Source organism: Anopheles gambiae, chromosome 2, assembly GCF_943734735.2.
Source record: "Anopheles gambiae chromosome 2, idAnoGambNW_F1_1, whole genome shotgun sequence".
Taxonomy (NCBI): domain Eukaryota; kingdom Metazoa; phylum Arthropoda; class Insecta; order Diptera; family Culicidae; genus Anopheles; species Anopheles gambiae.
The window spans coordinates 76,846,532-76,874,522 of NC_064601.1; positions in this window are offsets into that span (position 1 = coordinate 76,846,532).

Genomic DNA, 27,991 nt, shown 5'->3' on the forward strand with positions numbered 1-27,991 from the left:
TCGGCTTCTTGCGCAGACAATTCTAAACTAGTATCACTGACGGAACTAAATGAACTAGCATCTTGAAGCAAACAATTATTTGCTTCTTCCATAGCTCTCTCATCTAGTAAATGGGAATCGATTTTGGCTTGATCAAACATGGTAGCTGATGACGAAAAATACGTTATTCTTAGGATGAGCTACAGCGCTTTATATACTCATTTATATACTCGTTATATACTCATCGTGCTGACTATTCATAGTCTCAACTGTTGTGGTTTGGTTATGCAAAATACTAGATGTTTTCCCCAAAATAATTGTACGTATTCGATAGACACAATAGAGAAGGATGGTCATAGGCTCCTCCCATTTGCCTTATTTGCGAAAATAAATTCTCTAATACGTCCTGGTTTAACTGAAATTTTTTTTTTACTTTATACAAAACTCAAAATACTAAATTATTGCTTACTTTATGTGTGCAGATGAATTTTATATCATGTTTTTTCATATCGGCAAAAACCATTTGCAAAGACGTGATTTGCATCTTAATTGATCGTTGGAATACTTGCAAACTTGACTTTCCTAATATGACCAGTTGATACAGTGTCAAACATATCTCTCAAGGCGTCAATTTGATCTTCACTCGCTTTGAAGGGTTTTTTTTTATAGTATTACTTTGCAAACGACGTGTAAGAATTTGACACACTAAACCACAAATCAACCTTTTCAATAAAATCAGTTAAAACTTTAGCATTTTCACCGAAGCTGTTGGGGAGTCATATCTAAGTGTGCCATAGTAAGCTTAAACAAAGGAGTCATTTCGGACTCCATTCTTTGAGCTACCATACGTAAAAGGTTGCTGGTTTCTATGTGTTTGCCGTTATGTTCAAACCCATGATCCAATAACCAGTTCCTCGACAATTTTAGAAGATGCGATTACATTTACATATTACATATACATTTTTGTTTGTCTTAGGATGTAAAAAATATGGTTTTTAATGTCATTCCTAGCACCTAACTTCTTCCAACATTTTATATTTGCTTGGCAATTATCGCTAACTATCGCTACAACATTTATCATCTTATCACTGAGTCTTGTTATTATGTCAATCAAAATTTCCTTAGTCATTTTTTTATCAAAAGCGATAAGAATTGGTTGCTTCCATTGTTTAAAAAGCCCGCGCATCATTACTACTTATAAAAAGTCAAAAGGATCTTCTACTTCAGCGGTCGGAAAACTTTTGAGGCAAAGGGCCAACTTTAGTAAATGATCGAGTGTCGCGGGCCAGGAGAATGCGGTTTTATTCTTATTGCGCTTAAATTGTTACATTTTAATCTTTCAGAAACATTTTAGGTAGTATTGTTGTTTTTTCTGTAATTATATCATCCAAGTATAGTTCAAAATTAAAGATACCTTCTGTAAAAACACATTGTAATCTTTAATTCCTTGAGAATCAACAATAGATGGCCAAAATAAAAAAAAACACACAAAAAGGGATCAATATCACTTCTTGTAGACCCCTTCTTCCCACTCCGTAAAAAAATATTGAAGATATTCCGGGGATGATACAAAAGTCTGAAAGGCTGAAAAATTATCGAAGCAAACATAGATTCAGTAATTATAAAAATGCGTTATGGACAAGTCACGCCAAGTCAGATCAATTGATAACTGATTCCTTATGAAAAATCACATTGATAATCCTTTTACTCGTAAACAGCAATAGTGTGGAATCGTCGTTCTCGCTCAAACAGGGGTTTTTTAAATATTGGTTTTTGCTTTCAAATACGATCGAAAATATCTCTAAACTAATTTAAAGGGAAACCAACTGATTTGTGTGAAATTAAGAGGAAAGATTAAACCATAACAACAACAAAACATCTAAAAAAAATTAATTTCACTATATTTAAAACTTTTTAATACATGTTTTGCGTTGGCGAACCAGTCTTTAGTGCATCTCATCAATATTAAATTTCGTGTGCGATTTCCTTCATTCCGAAAGTCTTATTGTCGTGTTGAAACAATGTTAACCGTTATGTATATAACGGTTGCATTTACAAAATTGACAACACCATGGGTTTATCTAAGGATTATCTTCACCCGTTCTAACAAAACGTTAATTGCACTTTGTATAGTAGTATCCCATGAGACAACAGGTAACCTCTATCAATCACTTCACCTTGACACCTTCACCTTGACACAGTCAAACTTTAACCATGATGACCAAAAAAGTGAAGTAGCCAACTTTGAAGCGTGCGCGGTCAACGAATGACACCCCGTAGCGTTTTAAATTGACTGCATACAGAAGTTTGTCGTCGCATGAGAACGTTTCTGCGTTTTGGTCACCAACATCTTGACACTATTAGGCAACCATCAAAGCATCGCAATAGAGCCCAGGTTCATTTTTGAGGTTCCAAAAAAGCTAAAAATGAAGACAGAGGTACAAGTGCCTACGTAACTGGGTTATCTGGGTCGGGAGATCAATGCAACCCGCCAAACAGTGAAATAGTTCTTGGGAAACATAAACACATACATCAGGAAGCAGAAATCGCGTCCACTGGTTTCGCAATGACAAAGAGTGACGCTAAAACTCAATGCGTTCATATTAGGTGAGTTTGGGCAAAATTTCGACATGACACCCTAGTCCGCAAACTGGTACAACATCCGTCACATGTGTTCCATCGATTTTTTCTGGACCAACATGATGAAAAAGCTCTACTTTAACAATTTTGTTGCACAACCTTGGGATGCCTATAGGCATGTCTTCGTCCATCGTGGCAAAAATTCCGAATTACTGATGAAAGGCAACTCCCAAAGTCTTAGCTTTATTTGTCCAATGAAGCTCAAATAATTTCCTTTCAAATGAAGTACATGTAAATAAATTATCTCTTCTAGTTTTGTTCTACAGCCACCCGAATAAAGGCAATTATTTTCATGTAAACGTTACGGGGATATTGATCACGAGTTCTAACATACCGAACGATCCGTCATTCTACCGTACTTTAATTAAAGTTGAAAGAGTACGATGGTATAAAAAGTTATTCTAAAAGATGTACAGTAATTTGTATACGAATAGTTTCTTCCCGAATAGTACGAATAGTTTGATTAATAAAATGCCTTTCAGTGCCTCTTTCATATTTTCTATAATTTTTTTTCCGTGGTCATTCTTCCTTAATTTTGTTATTTGCTTTTTGAAGTGTTTGTATTTGCTTAATATGAGCTTTTTCATTTTCATAAAATATTTTCAATTTTTCGCTTAACTGATTATTTACATCGGCAAACCGCACGTTCCTGTCTTCTACTGATTTAAATTTAGATTCTAGAATCACATATTATCTTTTCATATTCTTTACACTTGAAACACACGAGCACGTCTTTTTCATTTATTTCAACAGTAAAGTTGCCTGCACTTTGTTCAATGTTATGTTTATCACCAAACGAAGAACCAGCTGAAATCATTTTGATTATAGCATATTCGTATAGCTAAAAGTAGTACTAATACATAATTTCGTAACAACTTACATTCCGGCAGGGGACAATCGGTTCTTCCTTCGTTTGTGTTTTGGTTATTCGTATTGTTGTCTAAGTGCAATAATGCAATATCACTATCGTTTTCTAACGGAGATAAAATTGACGGAATGGCTGTAAACACAACTTAAAAGTGTTAACAAAATCGAAAATAGAACTATCATCAGGATTTATAACATCTCACCTTGAGGTTTGAACCAATTAGATCCTCGCTTAATTTCCTGCACGTTTCTTAATTGATAATCAGATGGTACAACATGTTCCGAGTATACAACATTATTGGGAGAAGGCATCCAAGGATTATCCCTTCCACAAAATGCAATCCAGTTTTGCTTCGTTGCTAAACACTCTGGGAACTTATGGAAGTATATTTTGGCTCCCATTTTCTGCACATTGCACCTATTGTTTTTAAAAGAGGCTACAGAGCACTTATAGTCATAGTAATTTTATGACATGAGAATACATGATAAGTATTTTAGTGTAATATATTGAAAATGATAAAAGTTGTTGAAATACATTCTGGAAATAACGATGGCTTTTCGACTGACCGATTGTAAACAAACTGTTCGAATTGTAAACAAACCTTTCCAATTAGTCTGTAAAAAAAATTTCATCCTTTTTTTCATGGAGATCGGCCAAAAAGGGGTTTTATCATAACCCTTATAGAGTCTAATAACCTTGGCCTAGGCGATGCTCTTCCAGCTGGTCGTGTTAAATGCGTTACGGAGGCAACAACCAGGAGGCAGCGCCGGTCACGATTGTTAGTCCTTCCGAATTACTTCGCATGGTGTCCCGTGTCCACGACCTGCTGAATGGTCTGCAGAGTAGATCGCCCTCGCGGGAATCCGAACTGCTGCTCAGACAGTAGCGGACGTTCTGGATCCTCGATGACTTTGTTGAGCCGGTTCAGCAACAGCCGCTTCAAAGCCTTGCCCGTGTTATCGAGCAGGCAAATCGGGCTTTAGGACGACGGATCCGGGAATCGAGTTAGGCCATGGTTGCCGGCTCAGTGGTTTGTCTGGCTTTGGCAGGAGCACCAGTCGCTGCTTCTTCCACAGCTGTGGAAAGCACGACGTGTCCAGGCACTCCTGAAACAGCCGACGGAAGGGCTCCGGGCATCTGTGTGTATCTCATATATCTGTGTATATAGTCGAATCGACCTGATGGAAGTGTGAAATCTCCCGAGGGTGGGTATTCACGATCGTGTCCACCTGGCGACATCCATGTTCATTGAAGGACAAAAGAATCGTTCTGCGATAAATTTTCGTGTTGCATGAATGCTAGAATGAGATAAATTATGTAAGCTTTTGTAAGCACATTACTCCGGAATGTAAATAAGATTTTTACCTGTTGATGCTCCGAATCCTACATCATGATCCCACGAACATGTTGATAGTTTTATGATCAAGTTAAATTTTGTTTTTTTTTTCGTCTCACAAGGCACTCGACAAGGTGTCAGCAACGATGTTACTATTTCCGTTATTATATAGGATATCCGATGTATACTGTGAGATGAAAAGGCCAATTTTGTGACTCAATCGTTAGAGAAAAAGTCCAGGGTGGCCACTCAACCGGGAAAACCGGGAAAACCGGGAATATTAGCCGGGAATTTTATTTTTCCGGAAAAACCGGGAAAAAACCGGGAAATTCTCAAAAAAAACGGAAAATTATCACAATCTTTTGCTATCTGTTTACTATAGTACTAATTGCATTTTCAATTTCTCTTTTCTGCATTTTCCTTCTCTCACATATGGTACGCAATGTATGTACTATACTTCTCATTCGCACTGGTGCAATACTTACGTTCACCGATATCGGTTCTTGCACATTTCGGGTATGGTGTGCTATTCGCTCTACCCTGCACTCGTCTGTCACCGCTCGTGAAGTTGCGGTCGTGTCGAATTTAACGGTCAATTTAGTAAGCGATCCCAATGTATGCTTTCTCCAGTGGCTGGTTGGTCCATGACTTCCGGTTACCCTTTTTTAAGGTTGTGTGATGACATCTGTTAAACAACAATCGATAGCAGATGAAAACTATCCTTGCCACGGGCTAAAGTCTTTACACGTTAGTGTCATGAAGCTAAACTACCAAACAGCAATATTTGTAAAGCTTTTTTTGTCGTTTTTTCATCAGTTGTTAGCTCATATAAAACTTCCGAAAATACAAAAATGCATATTTAAATAGCTTAAGATCCATAGTAGCGAAATCAGATCTACAAACCAGCGCACGATTGAAAATTTGTTTGTACAAATTTGATAGAAATCATGCCAAAAATGGTTCTCAAATTTGTTGTCACACCTCAAGATTGGATACTATATTGTTGAATAATTCCCTAATCGTGTTCGTCGAGCACTTCCTCTAAAACATTTGTGTGCGCCTTCCGGTTAGAGTCAGGTAATGCAAATGTATGACAAAATCCTTTGTGCAATTGAAAATTTCAAACAAGAGACAGTCAATAGTGTCGATTATGTGACTCAACTGCTTGAGAAAAAGTATAAAAAATGCTCATTTTCTACTATGCAGCGTCTTGGATTAATAATAAAGTGGTTTAAATAAAGCAAAATGCCTGCGGACAAAAAGGTTACGAAACTAACAAAAGTGTATAAGGACCGCCGTACGTGGATGGAGGAATTTGTGGATTTTGTGGATAATTATAAAGATTCTGAATAGCGGGTAGAACTGCAATGTCAATTGAAAGTGTTAGAAGGAGCGAAGGATGCGTACGAAGAGGTGAGGGAAAATTTGCTTATTGAAGATGAAGAAGCAGATGAAGTGCAGATGAGAACTGATAGAAGGGATTTCTTTAAAAAGTTTCACCGTGTGAGAGGGTTTATAATGGATATGTTGAAGACTGATGAAAGTGTACAGCCGATCGCAAATAGCACGATGGCGAATACGACTACCGCGAGTGTTAAAATGCGTTTACCAAAACTCGAGCTTCCGACGTTTGATGGTAACATTACCCAGCGGGTAACGTATAAAGATCGTTTTGTGTCATTAGTGCATGATGTGGCTGTGCTACCGGATGTAGCCAAACTTCAGTACCTTTTAGCTTCGCTGAAGGGAGAAGCTGCACTACAGTTTGAGCATGTGCCGCTGGAGGAGAAAAGCTACGCGTCAACCTGGGACACCCTGTTGCAGAGATACGACAACAATAAGCAGCTGCGAAGGGAATATTTTAAAGCACTTGTTCAGCTGGAACCGATGAGTGCCGCAACGTCATCTGAATTAACCAGAATTGTTAACGAAACACGACGACTGGTTCAAGGAATGAAACGGCTGGAAGAACCAACGCAACATTGGAACACACCGCTCACGACACTGGTAATGTACAAATTCGATAACACCACACTAATTGCGTATGAACATTTTGCAGTTGCAGTGCACTTTTGCAACGGGAAGGGTTGGCAAAGAAACACAATTTATGTTTTAGCTGCTTGAAGGGGAACCATCAAATAAGATTTTGTTGGAACGAGAGCAAATGCAGTCATTGTAACGGTGTAGTGATATTAAAACTTCAAACTACCAAAAATATATGACTTGAGGTGTTTGTAGTTGCTTAGAGTTTTATTGGTCGATGTTCACTCGGGCAGCGTTTCCTCTTAGATCGGACTTCCTAATGATCCTAAACCTCAACTTTTCTTTAATTTATATTCACTCGTTCGCGCCAAAATTCCTTAATCCTAATTCCTTAACATAACACGTTGTTTAGTAAACGACAGGAAGCGATCCAAGTGGCAGCACAGGCATCACAGGTAGAGCAGCTTACATCCAATGGAGAAGAAACGACAACGATTAATGCGACAACCAGAGTATCAGGTAGAACTAGAAACATGGTGTGGTTGTCAACAGCACTAGTGTGGATACGCGGAAGTGATAATGAAGAGTTACCAGCTAGGGCGTTGCTAGACCAAGGATCGCAGTCTAACTTTATTACTGAACGACTGGCACAACAACTAAAATTGAAGAGATTGCGAATGTCCAGACCGTTATCAGGAATTGGTGCAGTGGCAGTTACTGCAAACAGTATGGTTTCTACCAGCATTAGATCGCGTGTTTCCGATTTCCAAGCAGGATTGCAATTTTTGGTGTTACCGAAGGTTACATCCGACTATCCGAGTCAAATGGTTGAAGTCAATCGATGGAACATACCATCAGGTATAGCCTTGGCAGATCCAACGTTCAACAAGCCAGAGCGAATTGATATTCTAATAGGAGCCGGCTTGTTTGCAGAGTTGCTGGGTGAAGGAAAAATAAGGTTGGCGTCATATCTTCCTCGATTGCTCGAAACAAAGTTAGGCTGGATTGTCAGCGGGAAAATGACAGGTTATTGAGGACAATTTCAACGAAAGCATTGCGGGATGTGCGATAGATGATGATTTTAATGCTACAATGGAAAGGCTAGTAAGATTGGAAGATATTCCTGTGGAGAAGATTTTGTCAACAGAGGAGCAACTATGTGAAGAATGGTATGATAAAATAACACGACGAAATGAAGATGGGAGATATATAGTACAGTTGCCAAAGAAGGACAACTATAAAAGGGAAATAGGAGAATCATATGAAATTTCTCTAAAACGATTCGGAGCAGTAGAGCGGCGAATGAAGAGGGGTACATGCTTGAGCGAAGAATATCATAAGTTTATGGATGAATATCTTCAATTAAGTCACATGACAAAGGTAACCGATGTGAGGAACAAACAGAGTATACAATACTATTTACCTCATGTTGCCGTATGGAAGCTATACAGCACAACTACCAAGTGCTGGGTCGTGTTTGATGCTTCGTGCAAAACAGACAGTGGAAGGTTTTTGAACGATATTTTGTTGACCGGACCTCAATTGCAAGACGATCTTGTCTCTATTTTTTGCGCTTTCGATTTAACAAAGTTGCAATGGTAGCCGATGTGGAGAAAATGTATGTTGATATGGTGTTGATAGATGAGAAGGATCGAGAGCTGCAGTGCATTTTTTTGGCGATCACATGAGTCAGAATCAGTGGGTACATTTAAACTAAACACTGTCACGTATGGAACCGCATGTGCCCCGTACCTGGCAATAAGAACTTTAAGGCGAGCCTTTGAAGATGGTGAGAGTGAATTTCCGGCGTCAAAACGATGATACAACGATTTCTACGTTGATGATTTGATTTCGGGTGCCGAATCTGCAGATCAAGCAAAACTAATACGACAAGACGTGGTCGAAATGTTGGCAAAGGCAGGATTTAAGCTCCGGAAATGGGCTTCAAACATGGTAGAAGCATTAAAGGGAATTCCAAAGGAAGATCTAGCCAAGACAGATGTGCACGTATTAAATGTGGGAGAAAGCATGGTCAGTACATTAGGAGCAATATGGGAGTCGAGGACGGATATAATGAGAGTACGAGTTCCTAGCATCATGTTGTCATCCAGTGCTACCAAGCGAAATGTAATGGGTGCGATCGCAAGGATTTACGATCCTCTGGGATTTGTGGACCCCGTCAAAATGGGGGCAAAAATCTTTATGCAGAAATTATGGAAGCTGAAAGATGTTAATGGAATTTCGTGGCCTTGGGATAAAGAGTTGCCGGAAGACTTGAGTCGAGAATGGAGAAATTTTGCAACCCAACTTCATGTACTGCATGATGTAAAGCTTCCACGGTTGGTGTGCTCGAGTGAGACGATTGAGTATCACATATTTTGTGATGCATCTGAGCGTGGATATGGTGCATGTTTGTATGTGCGGAATGTAGACCCTTCAGGAGCAGCGCAGGTGTAGCTGCTGATCTCTCGATCTAAGGTTGATCCATTGGCAAAGCGTTTGACCATTGCGAGATTAGAGTTGTGTGCAGCGCTTTTAGGAAGCCGTCTGTGGGACTTTGCAAGAAAGGGGAGGCTGCGTGGAGGGCCGTGTTTCCTATTTCCTCATCATGTGTGGAAAACGTTTGTGGGCAATCGCACGGCAAAGATCCAATTGTTGACCGCTGGATGTAATTGGCGACATGTACCGGGAGTAGACAATCCAGCCGATTTAGTGTCGAGAGGACGTGAACCATCGTGATTAATCAATAATGCGCTTAGGTGGTCGGGGCCTACTTGGCTATCAGAAGCTGAAGAAAAATGGCCAACATTGCCTAAAGCAAGAGCAATATCAACAGGCGAAGAACGGAAGGTAGAGTTAATAGCCTCTTCAGTTAATGAAGAGACATTTGTTGACTGGTTGTTCGATCGTTATTCATCTTTCGCTAAGCTTCGGCTAACAGTCGGTTACTGCTTCAGGTACCTACAAGGTGTGCGAATGCGATAACACCAAATCTGCATTTTTGACACTTTTTCTCTAACGATCGAGTCACATAATTGGCCTTTATGTTGATGCATCAATTGTTGATGATGCTCATGGGGTTTGGGATATACCAGCAAGGTAATTTCGGCTAATTTAGTTTTAAGCTTTTCAATAGCATAAATGCAAGAGTCTTGTTGTATTTGGGAACTAATCTTTGTTGTTCTAAATAGTAAACTTAAATGAGCTCTGCTGAGCTTCTTGCACTGCTTTTATAGCGCTATGATTTTACACCATGTGTACTATAATTATATTTTCCGCACCGAGTCTGAACTCGTTGGGAAGCGCCAAGACAGGAGGATTTTACCGTCCGACTTGGCTTGGAACAGACAAACAACTTAGTCTTTGAGTTCTTGTGCTTGAAAGTCGATTTATTCATGCTTATTCCTAACTTATATACTAATTTTCTGCTGATCGATCGCAATCAGCAGTTTTTATTTGGTCGATATTGTTTACATTAGATTTGCTTACACTTGTTTTCGTTCGGTCGGTCAGTTCCCAGGCCGTGATGACCTAATTATGCGGCGCTGTCATCAACATCCTGACCCCCGTAATTCCTCGTAGAGGGGTTACTATTTGGTGACGGTTTAAACGGCGGGGGGCGTAAAGTGTACATTTTAGCTCGTACTTGTTTGATAATAAATGCTATGGTTATTCCTAATATTAAAGTGGCGACGCAGGCTATTGTACTTGTAATTATTATGAGGTAGAGCTGATCCATATTTGTTTCTTCTTTTTGCTCTGCGCTTAAATTCAGTATTTTGGCCAGCGGCTTGAAATACATTTTTGTTTCTACAGCTTCAATTTTCATGGTTGGCTGGATTTCTATGTTCTTGGTCTGTATTTTACAGTCTTGGCTAAGTGTTATTACCCCAGCTTGATACGCGGGATGTGTCAGTGTTTTGTTACATTTGAGGTATATTTCGTTAGGATGAGAAGAGTAGTATAGGATTTTGTTCGGCTGGGAGAGTTTTACAAATTTGGTTATTGAGTTTTTAATTGGTTTTATACCACACAAGCATTCTGTTTTTATATGTCTGAAAGATGAGGATATACAATCCAAATCTCTTCTAACGGCTACATCGGAGGACACGTGATGAGTGCTATTGTATCGCGTAATATCTGTAGGGTATATATAGTGTATATCGTTTATAGCTATTATATTTTCATCTAAGTCATCTAAGTTTTTTAGGTTTGGTATTACAGTGATATGGAATATTTCGAATCTCTCTTGCGAAACGATGACGTTTTCAATATGTACTATTATTTCTCCCCTAAATAACTCTTTGCTAGAAATTCGGGGGTGGTCTAGAATTATATACCCATCGGGTAACCTTGATTGTATCTTCTCGGAAATTTTCGTCGAGTCGAATATGCTAAGGGGCTGGATTTCTAACTCTAGATACCTTGTCATAATGTATTGTACTATGTCTTCAGCTATCATGATTGTTTCTGTGACATGCTTTATAAGTACGTTTTTTTGTTTTCATTGAAGCTTTTTATTAAGACTCTTAATACCTTCGTTCATGTGGTCTATTTTCATATTAAGTTTGTTTCTAAGTCTGTCACCCTGCTTGATTTTATGAGTCATGTCTTCCGATATATGTTTCAATTTCTGGTCTTCAGAAGCTCTAAAGAGGGCTAACTGTTCGTCAATATCGTCTTCTCCAAAAAGAATACCTTTCAAAAATCCAAATATGCCGCTAGATCGTTTGGTTCGTCTTTTTACTGCAGTCTGTGAGAGTTGAAGTGCGTGTCGAATGCTTTGTTGTAATGTCAATTTCAAATTTAGAAGATTAGTGTCCATGTCGCTCAGTGCCTTGAATACTGTGGTCACCTCTTTCTCCATTGTCAGTAAAGTCTCTGTGTCATTTTCGGGGTGTATTTTCGTGTGGAAGGTTGTTTCCCACACACCCCTTTTCAAGAGAAGCGTTCCTTCGTGGTCGAAGAATATACCAGCTTCTTCAACTGGTTTAACTGAAAGATTAGCCGGCATCGCGAATAAATGAACTCTTTTTAACAGTCGTTTAAAGTTCATTTTGGTTTAACCGAGTTCATTTGTTGTTCATTCCTGTTAAAATAAACGACCGTCAAAACAGTTAACGACTGCTCGATATCGCATATAGGCAAACACGGGGAAAAATTCGAGCAGTATAATTAAACGACTGTTAATTTGTATCGCATACGCTCTTGACAGTCGTTTGTTTAACGACGGCATAGGACCAGTCGTTAAAATTAACAAATGAACTCAATGCGTTCGCGATGCCAAATTCTAGCAATTTTTAACGACTCTGGTTAATTTTTAACGACTGTTAATTTTAAACCAATTCTTTCGCGATACCAGCTATTGTCTGTTAGTTTCCATGCGGCTAACAGGCTTATAATGCATAGATACCGGGCCATTATAAGGTTTTACGAGATGCTTCCTCCTTTTTGCAGGAGGAGTTTTTAATTGTTCAGCTAATTTCTTGACGCAGGCGATGTTGACCGGTCTTTTAACTCCCCACGAAGGTACGTCTGCAATTTTCTTACCCTTTACTTCTAGTACTGATAAGTTGATAACAGGGCGTTTGTATTCGCCGTTTTCAACTTTAATCTTTGCGGATCTAACTTGCCCGTCTTTAGCGGGATAAACTTCTACTACCCGGCCCTTTAACCACATACCCACGCGTTGTTCGTCTGGGAAGACGACTATGTCATCAGGTTGTATTGGGTCTGAGCGTTCTATCCACTTTTCTCGTTTGGCTAATGTTGGGAGGTACTCCTTCAACCAACGTTCCCAATAGTTTTGGGTGATAACTTGTGCCTTCTTCCAGTTGTTTCTGCTAGCTTCAGCTGCTGAAATCCCGGCTGGCGTAGGTTCGGCCTCTCCGGAACACCCTATCAAGAAGTGAAACGGTGTGAGAGGTTCGTCGTCTTCAGTTTCGAGGGGGATGTGAGTAAGAGGTCTATTATTGAGAATAAATTCGATCTCGATAAAGGCCGATCTTAATACTTCTTCTGGCATATTATCATTATTTGGCAGCAAGCTCTTGACCTCTCGGACCATTCTCTCCCATACACCTCCAAAGTGAGGCGCGGCCGGGGGATTGAAGTGCCATTTGATACCGTTGGTTGCACATCTTTCGATGAGTTCCGTTATTTGCCTGTTTGCCCCAACGAAGTTTGTACCATTGTCACTGTATATGTGACAAATCTTTCCACGCCTATGCTGCACATTTTTTAGGCACATTATGAAGGAATTTGTACTTAAGTCTTTAGCGATTTCTAAATGTATAGCGCGCGTTGTCATACACGTGAATATCGCTCCCCATCTTTTTTCTACCCTTCTTCCGATTGACACTGTCATGGGTCCAAAGTAATCTACACCTGTATGGGTGAAGGGTTTTTTGAACACAGCGGCTCGGCTTTCTGGAAGGGGGGCCATCATCGGGGCAATGGGACGTGCGCGTTCATTTTTGCAACGCTGGCATTTGCTGATCACGCTTCTTACCACGGCCCTAAGGTCGATTACCCAAAACCTTTGCCGGATTGCCGCAATAACTGCTTCCATTTTTTTATGCATGTAGCGTTCATGATAATGCTGTATGATCAATTCTGTCACGTGATGCCTCTTAGGTAATATTATGGGTTTTTTCACGTCATCGGAGAGGTAGCATATATTTGCTAATCGTCCCCTTGCTCGTAGTAGTCCTTCTATTACTTGTGGATTGAGATTCTTTATTGTGCTGTTTTTAGAGACTTGTCCATTGAGTGAAAGCTGAACTAAATCATCTTCGTATATCTCCCATTGTGCCTTTTGCAATAGGAGTTTTTCTGCTTTATCCAGGTTTTCCTTTTCTACTATCGGGGAAAATGCTAATCGCTTGACCTTGCTTTTCAAAAATTCTATATATTTTAAATTGATTGCCAGTGATCTCTTCAGTCTTAGCCAATTTGAACACCATTCGGTTTTTATAAAGTTGAATGTTCTCTTCTCTATGGTTTTAATCATAAGATTTGGACGGATTTCTTCATGAGTAATGATTAGCTTGGGGTCCCTATATTCAATTTCCCTTTGTTTAAGAAATACTGGGCCATTCAGCCATATAGATTTTCTTGTAACTACCTTGGTTGCTTCGTCTGCAGGATTACTTTCGGAGGAGACCCACTTCCATTGACTAGCATTGGTAGTATCTAAAATCTCTCCAATTCTTACCGCCACAAATTGTTTGTACTTTTGTGGATCGGCATTGATCCATCCTAGGACGGTTTTGGAATCTGACCAATAATAGTCCCTATCAGTGGTAATTCTTAATTCCTCCTTAACAGTCTCGGCGAGTCTGACTCCGAGTACTGCTGCTTGAAGTTCCAGCTTAGGAATTGAGAGTGGTTTTATTGGTGCCACTCTCGTTTTTGCCGCCACTATGTTTACGTCAATCCCCTTTTCTGTTAATGTTCTTAAGTACACTACTGCTGCGAACGCTTTCTCCGAAGCGTCAACGAAAGTGTGTAACTCAGTTACTTCGATATTGCTAGCCACCGAGTAGCATCTAGGTATTTGTATGTGTTCTAGTTCCTTTATTCTTTCCTTCCATCTTTGCCATTGTTCCATTATGCGTTCTGGTACTGGGCTATCGATGATGACCTTCGCTTGCGTAGTATAGTTTGCCGCTAGCCCCAATGGATCATATATTTTCATCAAGTAGGCTAGCATTTCTCTTTTTGAAATTATGGAACACGGGGTATGCTTAAGCTTATACCTTAACACATCGTTTGTTTTGTCCCAGTATTGCCCCAAAATTTTCTCAAAATTCATATCTTTATTAGAGATGTGCAGCAGCTCTTGTTGTGAGGATCTATCATCTGGGATGCTTCTTATTACCTCCTGACAGTTAGAAACGAAATTTCTCATAAAGAAATGCGCTCTATCATGTATGAGGCAAACCTCGTTAATAGTCTTGATTGCATCATTGATAGTCCGAAAACTATCAAGATAATCATCAACATAGTGGTTTTTTACTATTGCTTCCACTGCAGTGGGGTATTTGTCTTTATATTTTAAGGCGTTTTCATTTTTAACGAACTGGGCACAAGCAGGAGAGCATGTGGCACCGAAGGTTCATAACGTATACTTGGGGTTCGTTGCGTGGATTATCCCTGAATAAAAATCGTTGAGCCACTTGATCTTCTTTGCGGATCCGTATCTGATGGAACATCTCCTTGATGTCCCCTGAACAGGCGATAGGGTATTCGCGAAAGCGGATTAATACTTCAAAAATTGACGTAGTGGCGTCTGGTCCGGACAAGAGAGTAGAGTTAAGTGAAATCCCTTCGTTCTTTGCAGCTGCATCGAAAACCAGTCTTGGTTTTGGAGTTGGCTTATTTGGATTGATGACCATAAAATGGGGAATGTAATTGATCTTTGGATCTCTATTCAGCAATTCAAATGGTGTTAGTTTACGAGCGTAACCTTTCTGAACATAATCAGTAATTTGATTTTTATACCAGGTTTTCATCTCGTCATTACCTTTCATTTTCCGTTCTTGACTTTCGAGCCTTCTTAGCGCCTGTGCGTAGCTGCTTGGTAAGGATACATTGGGATCTTTCCAAAGTAGGCCAATCTCATACTGATTATTTGTATATTTCAGTGTGTCATTCATTACACTTAGGGCTCTTTCATAGTCCTTTGATTTTGGGGTGAATTTGGTTTCCCTTACGCCTGTAGCATATCTGCTATACAGAACATATTGTAATACACACTATCAGCCATAGACACATAGTAACACACTTTGGAAAGCCAAGTCACACCATTGTAACACATTCATTATAACACATTCAGTAAATCAGATCATACCATACACACCCGGAAGAGCTCAGGCCACACCGTTCATATAAAAACAATTGTGACACACTTAACAGAACCAACCGAAACGTACAACATAAGCAGGAACAGTTTATGCTTTATAACCCAAAGCAGGAACAGTAGAAGCATTAAACCCAAAACAGGAACTTAGTGACAAGAACCATCGTTCTTGTCAACAAAAGACAAACGTAACTAGCTTAGTGAAAACAATAACTTTTCAACATACAACATGGAACCAAATGTGAGAAACCCTTAACTTCTTTTGAGTATAAATAAAACCAACTCCGATCATGGCAGGTCAGATTCGTTCGGACTGTCAGGATAGGACTATGCCCATCCTACATCTATCGAGTTCTCATTTAAAGAGTTTAGATATGTCCCCCTGCCCAAGGTAAGGCCTCTAAACTCCAACGTTTCCAGTAAGGGAAACCTCCTAAAGGTTTCTATGATCGCCTGGACGATCAAGTGTCGAACGTCCGCTTCGAAGCAGTATCCACCTCAGTTCTACTTAATTCGGCAAACGATGACGAAGGCCACCCTGACCAACGCGAGTTCAAAGTTACTACATGGCAACCGTCCCAAAATCGAACATACCGGGACTATCTCAAAACATACCACATGACGACCGTAACAGTCATCAAACATATTACACTCCAAATTCTTCTGTTGAAAAAAACCTTTTCATCAGGTCCCTCATTGACTTTTCTTCCTCCTCTTTCTTATCCTGTATTGTGAAAAGATGTTGATTTTCTTTTGCATCACCATCTCTGCACTTTCCAAATACGACCCAACCAATGCGTGTTTTGTGTGCCACTGGTTCATTGGGCGCTCCTGATTTGGACTCCACAGCTTGCGTGTAATAAGCATGTGGAAGTCCTAACAGAATGGTGGGTTTAGCATTTTTTTGCTTGAAATATTTACCGTCTTTAAGTGGGAAAATTTTCTCTTCAACACGTTTGCATTGATGCTTTGAGTGGGTAGGTCCAGTTCTTTTACTGTCCTAATGTCCTTGACATAAAGCAGCCTGCCGTTTGGACCTCTGAGTTTCAGAGATACCGACGTGCTTGTATCCTCTACCTGGTTGCATCCATTTGTCCACGAGAGTGTTAACGGCTTCCTTGGGCCATGCAGATTTAGTTTCTGTCTTAGGCTTTCTGTCATGAGGCTCGTTGAGGATCCTGGGTCTATCAATGCAAATGTTTCGATGGAGTTGTTTTCGTTATAGACAGTTATTGGCAGAACTTGAAATAGGTATTGTTCCGAGTTTTGATGAAAATTTAAATGTGCTTTTGACGCCGCGCCCATTGAGTTGAATTTTTCTTCATGCAATATGGTGTTGTGTCGTCGTCCACAACCATCCACTGTACACTGCGGCCTTGAGCGACAGTTAATGGCCGCATGGTTAGAGAATTTGCAGCAGTTAGTGCAAACGTTTTTCTCCTTCAGCATTTTCCATCTTTCGTTTACTGAGGCATTCTTTAGCTTATAACAAGATATGGTTTCATGAGGACGGCTGCAAATTAGACAGCCTTTATTTGAAATTTGATGGCTGGCTGAATAGTGAGTATTCAGCCTCGCCGGTCTGTCTCTTTGACCACCTTCCATAGCAAGAAGTGTGATCGCCACGTCTTCTGTTGGTTTCAACCATTTGCTGAAATCTTTCAAGGTTTTGATTTTGTCACCTTCCTCGTTAAGTGAATCTCTGAGCCACCTGGTTTTAAGGTCCGGAGAAAGTTTTGCGACCAGATCTGTAGGGAGCCTTTGGTCCATCAAGTACTCCGTTTGGTTCAACATGGTCATATTTTCCACCATGTTATTCAGTGCGTTACAGAACTCAATAATCGAAGATGGATTTTCCAAAGATGCCCGTTTAACCACCATAAGGTCTTTTAGTAAGGCGTTAAAAATGCTAACTGGGTTGCCATATAACCTCCCCAATCTTTCCAAGATTGCATCCACGTTACTTGGGTTCAACATCAACCCGCTAACGGATCGCAATGCATCTCCCTTAAGGTGAATTTGGAGCCGTGTAAGGTTTTCCAAATTCGAAAAGTTTTCTGTTCGAGTGGTTTCTTCGAACAGTAGTTTAAAACGAGGCCATGTTCTATAATTGCCATAGAAATCCGGAAGTTTTAAAACTGTCTTCTTGTGTGGAGCAAAACCCAAGTTTGCCATTTTATTTACGTTTGTTGTAAGTGTCTGTAGGTCGTCTTGTAGGTGAGTTGTGTCGGATTGGTTATGTATTTCTTCATTTCTTAATATGTCTTCTAGTCTTTCGATTTCCTTCTCACACCTTTCGTTTTCTTCTCTAGTTCTTTTTTCCGCTTCAGTTTTTTCTTTTAGTAGCCTCTCTGTTTGCATTAAGGCCTCCCTATTTCCCTTGCGTTCCTCAGCTATTGTGTAGCATTTTGGACACACATATTTTTTAACGGGACCTTCTAGCTTCAGACATTTGAGATGTAACCATCTGTCACACTCAATACAATTAACTTGTGTGTCCCACTCATCGGGGTTCTTGCATAGCTTGCAATTGCCTTTCGGGTTGCTTTTAAATATGATATCCATACTACTCACTTTGCGTAACCGGTGGATAAAGTAACTGGGCTGTCGCTGCCGATCTGGATGGGTGTCGTCGTGCCGTTGCTGCTCTTACCACCCCTGCTTGTCCTCCTCGAGGTCGTCTTCAAGTGATCCCCCGCGGTGTCGTCAGTACCCCTGTCTTCTGGTCGCCTTCAGATCCGCTGCTTGGGTAGTATTGCCGCCACGCTTTTTCGTTGGATAATCGGGTCTTCCGGGGCGATGACCATTGGCTACCGATCACCGTATCAACACACGTCAATAAGCTGGACACGTACTACTCCACTAGTTCGCACTCTTATCAACACCTTTATGTTTGTGGTTTCCCGGAAATGCTAAAGCCGGATACAGTTTAGCTAGAAGATTTCTTTTTTGTATGCATGTCCCGTATTGTTACACTCCCCAACTGTTGATCTTTTCTTGATCCGCACATTTACTTGTGTTGTTGTAATTGGAGTACACTGCCGGTGCTTTACGGGAACGTCCGTAAACCGCGGTCGTTAGCGTCTTGTGGGTTTTATTACGTTCTCACTGCGAATGTGTGCCACACGCGTAATTGTTTACACTGCACTTTGTTACTAGTACGCTACGTAATGATTTTCGATCAGATGTTCTCAGGTCGTCCGTTTTTAAACGCCCTTTCTGAGGTTGCGTTTCACTGCACACACACACCCTTTTTGTTTTGTTTACAAACCTGTGGTACGACCGAAACGATATAGCGAACGTCGTTTTTTTTTTACCACCGGTGTCTTTATTCAATCACAATATATCGGTGATCGTACGGCGCCTTACTGAATTCTGTCTCTGTGCCTTGGACTTCTTAAGCACTGTTTCAGGCGTTTTTTTTGCACTCGTTTGGTTTGTTGCACTTTACGTTTTTGGCTACTATTATACATTCGCGATGTTTTCCGCTTTTACGAACCTTCCTCCGTTGGAGCGCTGGTTGTTTTTCTCTATCGGTCAGGAATACGTTCGTCAAGATCGGAAGCTAACCTCCGACTTGTATGTTCCTGCCGACTCTGGGTTTCAAGATCGGAAGTTAACCTCCGACTTGTACGTTGCGAGGTCTCTACTAATCCTCTCTGGAGCCACCATATATTTTCCGCACCGAGTCTGAACTCGTTGGGAAGCGCCAAGACAGGAGGATTTTACCGTCCGACTTGGCTTGGAACAGACAAACAACTTAGTCTTTGAGTTCTTGTGCTTGAAAGTCGATTTATTCATGCTTATTCCTAACTTATATACTAATTTTCTGCTGATCGATCGCAATCAGCAGTTTTTATTTGGTCGATATTGTTTACATTAGATTTGCTTACACTTGTTTTCGTTCGGTCGGTCAGTTCCCAGGCCGTGATGACCTAATTATGCGGCGCTGTCATCAACAATAATGTTGTACAACATAACATCCATTTTTTTTATAAAAATTTTTATTAAAAACGTGCTTAGGTTCTATTTAACATTAATATTTACAAAGAACAACTACAGGGGACTGGAACAACTACAGGGGTATTACGGTGTTGAATACCGCCTATAAAATATTCTCCCTGATCCTTCAGGATCGCCTTGTCCCGCACGTCGAAGAGATAGTCAGAAACTATCAAAGAGGATTCCGAAACGGAAAATAAACCACTGATCAGATCTTCACCATGCGGCAGATCTTGGAGAAGATGGCTGAATACAGAAACGACACATAGCATCTCTTCATAGACTTCAAAGCCGCATATGATAGCATAGCCAGGGTAAAACTGTACGACGCTATGAGCTCTTTTGGAATCCCGGCCAAACTGATAAGGCTAGTTAGAATGACTATGACCAACGTCACATGCCAGGTGAGGGTGTATGGAAAACTCTCTGGATCTTTTGCTACCACCAAAGGTCTGCGCCAGGGAGACGGGCTTGCTTGTCTCTAATTCAACCTGGCGCTAGAGAGGGCCATCCGCGACTCGAGGGTGGAGACTACGGGAACCATCTTCTATAGGTCAACCCAGATCCTGGCATACGCTGATGATATAGACATCATTGGTCTGCGGCTCTCCTATGTAGCAGAAGTCTACCAAGGAATCGAGCAGGCGGCAGAGAACCTCGGATTGCAGATAAACGACGATTGCAAAGACCAAACTGATGGTGGCAACATCAGCGGACCTACCAATAAATAATCCGAATATACGTAGGCGTGATGTACAGATAGGTGAACGCACATTTGAAGTCGTCCCAGAATTCACCTATCTTGGGTCAAAGGTCAGCAACGACAACAGTATGGAAGTTGAGTTGCGCGCAAGGATGCTGGCTGCCAACCGGTCATTCTACAGCCTGAAAAAGCAGTTCACCTCAAAGAACCTGTCGCGACGGACGAAGCTGGGATTATATAGTACCTATATAGTACCAGTACTCACATACGCCTCTGAGACATGGACACTGTCCAAATCTGACGAAACCTTCTTAGCCGCGTTCGAGAGGAAGATGCTCAGAAGGATACTTGGCCCCGTATGTGTGGAAGGACAATGGAGGAGCCGCTATAATGACGAGCTATACGAGATGTACGACGACCTCACTTTCGTACAGCGTATAAAGCTCGCCAGACTCCGGTGGGCTGGCCATGTTATACGCATGGAAACGGACGACCCAGCCCGTAAAGTCTTTTTAGGCCGTCCACAAGGACAGAGGAGGCGTGGTAGGCCCAAATTGAGGTGGCAAGATGGCGTGGAGGCGTCCGCCATTAAGGCCGGGATAACGGACTGGCAGACAAAGGCGCGAGACCGTGAGCGGTTTCGGACACTCCTGAGGCAGGCCAAGACCGCAAAGCGGTTGTAGTGCCGGATAAGTAAGTAAGTAATTTACAAAGAACAACGCAGAACTTCTATGTCAATCACAGCATCATTGTTTTCAATGATGTGGATGACATAGTTCGCAAACAAACTTAGGATATGGCTGTGTTTACCTGCACTAATGCCATTTAGTACCGGCAAACGCAACAAACCGAACAATAACGTTGACGAAGACGGACACCCTGAATGTTGCGCAGCGACCACATCGAAGGTGGCTGTTTGAATTTATAATTAAATAATTTATATTTTGTTCTTAGTAGGCTATGATAGCTTGTAATTTAGAGTATAAAAGGAGGAAATAATTATAATAAATCAGTCTTACACCAGCATTTCATGAGTGCGTTTCTTTGTTTGGTGTTAAGATTCTCCCGGGTGAAACCAGAGCGAATACGATTGCCTTCTCGACAGCGGTTAACGAAATCAGTAGCGGCGCTACCACGGCATAGACCTCCCAATTTACATTGGAAAAGAGGTAACTAGCCTGGTAGGCCAATACTGAAAGTAGTTTGGTGAAGGAGAGTTGGACTGTTGACGCCCCGAAACCTTTTTGCCCGGGACGTTCTGTTCCGTGGCAGCAGACAGTTTACAAGCGCTCCAGAACGACTGAAACCTTCGCGGTCGGCTTGGCCGTCGGGCCCGGAACACTGAAATTACAACGCTAATTCGCTGGTGCAGAATCTTCCAAGCATTTGCAACTCTTCTGCAGCCAGCGAATTTGTGTTCCAGGGTGTCTATTGCAGGACAAAACGAACATGACTGAGATAGGACGCGGTTCATTCGATGCAGCAGCTCTCCATGGCTGATCTTGCCGTTTACCAGCAAGAGGAGCGTGCTGCGTTGAAGGGACGATATAAAGGAACGATGAATATTGCGCCAGAGTAGCCGCCAATTCACTGACGGATTTTCCAAGACTACACTGGTGGACATTAAAATAGGAAAAAAAAATTTGTGTGTTTTTTTTGCATACACTAGGTGTGTCATCGCCAACAGTTCGAGGCGTACTGAATTTGTAATAGCCGAATTTTGCCTTTTATACTCTCATTTTTGGTGCGCTACTTATCTGAGTTTTGAGTGCCGGCAGCGTTTTGCGGCAGTATAAAAGGAGAGCCAAACCGTGTTGCGCTTCATTCTTCCATCAGTGGTCAAGGTGAAAGGATGCTATTTAAAAATTCCACAAAATCATCATGGGTCGCGGAAAGCACTGCACACCAGAGGAGCGAAAACACATTCAGGGGCTGTATCGTGAGAACGTGCCAATCAAGACAATCTGCAAGGCGTTCGGCCGTTCGCGGACGTTTGTGGACAACGCCATTCGTAGCGAGGCTACGGGTAAATCGACAGGTCGTCCGCGAAAAACAACGGCCGACGTTGACGCGCGGATTGTTGAGATGATCAGGGCGGATCCTTTCAAAACTTGCACTCGTATCAAGCAGGAGCTTGGTTTGCAAGTTTCGGCGAAAACGGTGTCTCGCCGTTTACACGCCGCTGGGTTCTGTGCCCGGAGACCGAGGAAGGTTCGTAAGCTGCAGCCGCACCACGTAGAAGCGCGCATTCGGTTTGCCGAAGAACATTATGCTGCCTCCATCTTTTGGTGGAGCAAAATCATTTTTTCGGATGAGTCCAGAATCAATCTGGATGGTTCGGACGGCATTAAATACGTCTGGCGCTTTCCTAATCAGGCGTATCATCCGAAAAATACGATAAAAACCCTTAGTCACGGAGGCGGCCACGTAATGGTGTGGGGTTGCTTCTCCTGGCACGGCACGGGTCCTTTGTTCCGTATCAACGGGACACTGAACTCGGAAGGGTATAGAAAAATACTTAGTCGTGAGATGTTGCCATACGCCCGACAACAATTCGGAGACGAAGAGCATTACATCTTTCAGCATGACAACGACTCTAAGCACACATCGCGAACAGTTAAATGTTATTTGGCAAACCAGGATGTGCAAGTTCTACCGTGGCCTGCGTTGAGTCCTGACCTCAACCCGATTGAAAATCTGTGGTCAACTCGCAAGCATCAGCTTAAGAACCAGCCTGCACGTTCAGCCGATGATCTATGGACACGCTGCAAGTTTATGTGGGAACGCATAGACAGAAGCGAATGCCGTAATCTCATCGGCGATATGGCCAAACGCTGTCAGGAAGTGATAGCGAATAACGGTCACCAGATTGACCGTTAGAATGTGTTTTCGCTCAGTGGAACACCGCAACACCTCCTCCCAACAACCACTTAAACAGTCCTTTTCAGGGCTACCAAATATTTCTGACAAGAACTATGTCTTTCGGTCACAGAAAAAAGTTCCTATTTTTATGTCCACCAGTGTACCTTCAGCTCAAGTAGCACTTCCGTCAGTGTTTGGCGAACCCAGCGTGTCGTGATGGCGTCTGATGGTGGTTGATAGCCAAGTTGCTGTTTGACGATACGCAGACACGGGTACGTTGACGTAACAGCGGCGATGTTCGGAGGATTCCCAACACAAGAAATGTGCTGACCTCCAACTCGTAGACACCCTTGTTCCGCAACATACCGGTTCGTCAACAGCGCCTTGGCCATGATGGCAGGAAGGTGAAGGTTAAGCCCACCTTCATATGGCTTGATATACAACATTCCTTCCTTCTTATTTCCAGAATACGGAGTATGGTTCGCATTTGGAATGCATTCTAATTTATCTTCATGTGCGTTCGGAGGAATGCTGATGTTTCGGTTCCTGATGTATGTATTCCTGATGTATCGGTTCTTCTACACATTCCGCGAAAGTTTCGTTTTCTCCGTCTGAACCGTGTCCCACTTCATCCTGTATGTTTTTGGAATTTTCAGAAACTACAGCTTTTCCAGTAACTTCCTGAGCTTTTCTAGCCTCTGGAACTTGCACTCTTGGTTCTTCTTCTTTAATCCTGGTCATTTGAGAAGGGTAGGCAAGTCCAAACTCATCCACGAATATAGATATCGGGATCGTGGTTGATCCATTGATGGTGGAAGCTGATGGTCATTTTCTAAGAAGGTTCAACTGATTCGCATTGGAACGAATCAATCTACGTCTTCCGTGCCAATCTTCTAGAAGAACAGTGAATGTGACCATCTCGATTAGTAAAATGCAGTAAAATTTGAGCAGTATAATTAAACGACTGTTAATTTGTATCTCATACGCTCTTGACAGTCGTTTGTTTAACGACGACATACGTGTATGTCATGTGCAAATAGTTCATTTGCATGTTAGCTGGCATCGCGAAAGAAATGGTTTAAAATTAACAGTCGTTCAAAAGTAACCAGAGTCGTTAAAAATTGCTAGAATTTGGCATTGCGAACGCATTGAGTTCATTTGTTAATTTTAACGACTGATCCTAATGGTATTCTAACGATTACTTCTAATGGTAATTCGAGAATTGGGATTTTAATTTTATTTGTTAGATTCGTTACAATCCCAGAATTTGTATGCAAAATTCCATCTGGATGGAAAATATTATTTCCATTTTATGACCATAATTAACAAATGAACTTTATGGTTCAAATAAACCTGCTACGGACAAGTGACGAACAAATGTGGGTGATTGACAATAACTGTGATCTTCAGCAATATTTTTGGTTTGTGTTCCTAAATCCAAGTCAGGAAATCTGTCATGATACTTTTTGGCAATATAACCCATTATATATCTCAAACCGTCTCTTTCTTCGTCAGATTGCCCAAGGTCTTCAATACTGGAGATACTAATGATGTTGCTGTTATCATTATCATTACCCTGGTTGATATTATTAAGTGCTACCACCTCTGTAGTATCACAAGGCACAAATTGCCTAATGCCTACCGAAGTGAATATAGTAGCTGAAATAAATTTTTCGGTCTCTTGTTCGCTGTTATTAAAGACGTCATTCTCCCCATGAGGTAATACAGGTTAATTTTTTGTTTTCGTGACGTTGGTAGTCAACATTGTTGGAGACTTTCCCCAATCTCATTAAACAAATTCTATACGGACTTGACACTTGACACTTGGTCTCAACGGTTGTGTTCTGGTTTGCGCTCTGATTATTTTTCCGTTTTTTGTACGTGTTTTTCGTGCTGTGGTTGTTCCGGGCCTGATTGAGTGAGATTGCTGATCGAGTTCATCGTTGCTGTATTCATCAGTCGATTCCGGGCGAGTTTTTCATCAGTGTTTGGCGCTGAAGTGTGCTGCTCATCTGGATCACGACTTTTGCTGATCGTCGACATGGCTGCTCCCTGCCCTTCATGCCTTAAGCCTGTAACGGACGAGAATGTATATGTGTGTGCTGGATGGTGTAATGAATCGTTTCACCATGCCTATCTGGGAGTCTCTGATGCAGTGCTGAATGAGATTCTCATCCCCGAGTCGCTTACTTCCTGGTCCTGTGCTGGCTGCAAGAACATCCGGCGTTGCAAATCTGTATTATTGGACGAATTTACGGCCGTCCTGGATGGTTTCAAGGAGGAGCTTCTGAAGGAGTTTGATCGCCGTTTTAATCATGCACTTGTCGCCATGCGTAATGAGATGTTGTCAACACTTACTAAGAAAGACGTTAATACGCACACAACCTCACACTCTGTTCGTTCCATAGTGGACCGCCTGGAAATGCAACCATCTCTCACCAACACATTCACACCACTCAGTGCACGCAATAGTGAATCCATCCGCACTTCTCAAAATGCACCGAAGCGCAATGCGCCTAAACGTAGACTTGTCGATTATTCACCACCAATTACAAAAACCACCGATAATGCCGCTCCTCTACTTTTTGGCACAGCAATTACAACACCGTCTCGGGTCTTAGCTACGGTTCCGATTGAACAAAAGTTCTGGCTGTATTTGACTCGAATAGCCCCCTCGGTATCAGACCAAGATGTGAAAGCGATGGTTACTCACCAACTAGGCATTGATGACGTCACCGTTATTAGGCTGCTGCCACGGGATCGCGATACGAGCACTCTCACTTTTGTTTCGTTTAAAGTGGGATTAATGCTCTCGCTTAAAAGCAAGGCTCTCGCTCCGACTACCTGGCCTGCGGGATTGATTTTCCGTGAATTCACTGACCGTCGATCGCCTGTTCAAAATTTTTGGTGTCCTGCTTCTCGAAACCTTCCCCACAAACCTTCGGAAATCTATACCAACACACACCACGCATCAATGCCACATCCCACCATGGGTCCTCACCTTGCTCATTGCCCATCACCGAAACCGATCGTACATTGCACGATAGAGCCGTCCACCGAAGCCACATGCACCGAAACAACAGACAGACAGCAAGTAACAATCCAGCATTAGATAGTAACAGTATAAATAATCACCTGGCACCCCGCCCCTCACCATACCATAACACACCACGCATCAATGCCACATCCTACCCCGGGTCCTCGCCCCGCTCCTTGCTCATCACCGAAACCGAACACACATTGCACAATAGTACCGTCCACCGAAGCTATACGCACCGAAACAACAACAGACAGACAGCAAGTAACAATCCAGCAATAGTTGATAACAGTACTAATAATCAGCTGGCACCCCGCTCCTCACCATACCTTGGCGTAGCACCAATCACTGCTGTGGGCCTCGATGATAGTTCGGCTCATACTCACCAAAATGTCTCTTCTAACTTACATCTGCACGTGTTTTATCAGAACGTTAGAGGAATTCGTACCAAACTTAATAATCTACGTCTAGCTCTGGGAGAATCTGATTACGACATAATTGCACTGACAGAAACGTGGCTCGACGAGTCAATACCATCCTCTCTCATCTCTGATGATTCCTATTCAATTTACCGATGTGATCGTAATGGTGAGAACAGTTCTCGCTCTCGCGGCGGAGGAGTGCTGATCGCATGCTCTTCTAAGCTCTCTAGTACACAGATAACACATACATATGCAACTCTGGAGCTGGTCTGGTCGTGTATCAAGCTTAATCATGTGTCCATTTACATCGGAGTAGTTTACATTCCACCGGACCGGAGTAAGTGTGACGATACGTTAAACGCTCTGCATGATAGTGTCAGTGTAATTGTGGAGAGAATGAAACCGACTGATTTGTTGCTGCTATTGGGAGACTTTAACAAACCATCTCTCTCCTGGATCGCTTCACCATGTGACGTCAACTGTTTTATCCCTTCGATGACCGACAATGATGGATCGCTAACGGATGGAATGGTGCTTAATGGATTGTCACAGATATCGGGAGTGAAAAATGCTTTTGATCGCCAACTGGACCTTATTTTCGTAAACCAGAATGCTAAATCGGCCAGCTCAGAGATTTCTGAATCCAACACACCGCTTCTTAATCTTGACAATTACCATCCGGCATTAGAATTAGGAATATCAATTCAAACTTCTGTTTCTGTTCCGTTCGCTCGTTCTAACCCTAGAGTAAAACGTTTTGATTTTCGTAAAATGAACTTTGGTGCTTTTGAGCAATTTATGTTGAATTCGGACCTTAATTTTATTGAATCAGCCCCTTCTATCGACGATGCCGTGAATCAACTTAATCATGTTATCCTTTCATCCTTCCCTCTTTGCTGTCCCATCCTAAATCCTCCTCCTAAGCCTGCGTGGTCGAACAGATCTTTAAAAGCTTTACGAACGGATAAGAAGCGTAAACAGCGTGCATATATGCATACTCGCTCTCAACATGCCCAACGGGTATACAAATATGCTTCCACAGCATATCGTATTTACAACAGAGCGTGCTATAAACTATACATCATGCGTCTCCAATTAAGATTTATCTCTGACCCTCGATCTTTCTGGCGATTTGCTAATAATCGTCGCAACTCTATCGGCATCCCTTCCATAATTTCCCTTGGCGATGAAGTGGCTGATACGCCCTCCAGCTGCAGCGAGTTATTTGCTAGACATTTTTCTAGCGTATTTGTGGACCCAGACTCCAGTCCAGTATCCTTATCTGATGGCTTAGCA